Genomic DNA, 1,133 nt, shown 5'->3' with positions numbered 1-1,133 from the left:
TGCTAAATGTTATATTACATATATGTGGCATTTTAAAATAAAATGACGCATGTACGCAATATGAACAGATAGCATTAGAAGTTCTGCGATGGCTCCAAAACATTCCTATTTCGCAGCAAATGGTCCAGCTGCATCTCTCGTCCACCAGACCCATCGGAGAATTCCTTGATGCACTTTTCCTTGCACTCCCGTGACTCTAATAACGCGGTAAACGAATATAAGAAACTGTAAAAGAGTTTCTTATCGCGAAACCGAAATTTTTCTTATACGGCGTACAACACTGACTCTACATACGCGGGTGATTTGAATTTAATTTGCGCCCGGTCACTGACTCTACTTCACGATAAAAATGATACTTTAATTACTCGTACAAACACTGACTCTACAATCTAATTCAAAGGCTGCATTGCACGCAGTCAATGCAAATACAAAAATTTCACTCCCGATACGCGGTCACTTCACTGATGCACTTCACTGTTGCATTTCACTGACTCTACTTCACGAACAGTCTGTACGACTGTTTTTAAAATTAAAAAACTGTAACTTTTTACGAACAAACTCTAATGCAATTAACTGCATTGCTCGCAGTTAATTGAATATATAAACTTGAAAAATTACGCGAACGCGAACACGAACGCGAAACGCGACCGAATTTAAAGTAACGAACGAGCGTGCTTCTATAATCCGTGATTTTAATCATATTAAAAAACGAACAAACACTCCCGTTACATTGCTTCGCGCACGAATTGCAATGATGTTCTGAAAAAGAAAAAGAAAATGAACGATTAATATCGCCGTCGTAATCAAAAACCATTGAAATTATCGTAGAAAATGTTTGACAGAAAAATATACTTACTCCCAATCTTCATTGATGAATGCCAGATGGGTCTCCTACCCTTAAGATGACGATGCTCCAGACGTTTCGAACGAAAACGAGAAACTTACGAGTTTCTTATCGCGATCACGGCGACACTGACTCTAATTTTTACAACTGCATTGCACGCAGTTCAAAAATCAAACACTAACACAAACACTTACTCTTCTGAAAAGAGAGAAAAGAAAAAAACGATTAGAATGATTGCTATCGTTTTAAAATTACAAGTAATTATTGAAGAAATGTTTAATAGAAAAAT

The sequence above is a fragment of the Polistes canadensis genome, unplaced genomic scaffold (assembly GCF_001313835.1).
Source record: "Polistes canadensis isolate GaletaPanama2010 unplaced genomic scaffold, ASM131383v1 scaffold_90, whole genome shotgun sequence".
NCBI classification, from domain to species: domain Eukaryota; kingdom Metazoa; phylum Arthropoda; class Insecta; order Hymenoptera; family Vespidae; genus Polistes; species Polistes canadensis.
This window is presented reverse-complemented; position numbering follows the sequence as displayed.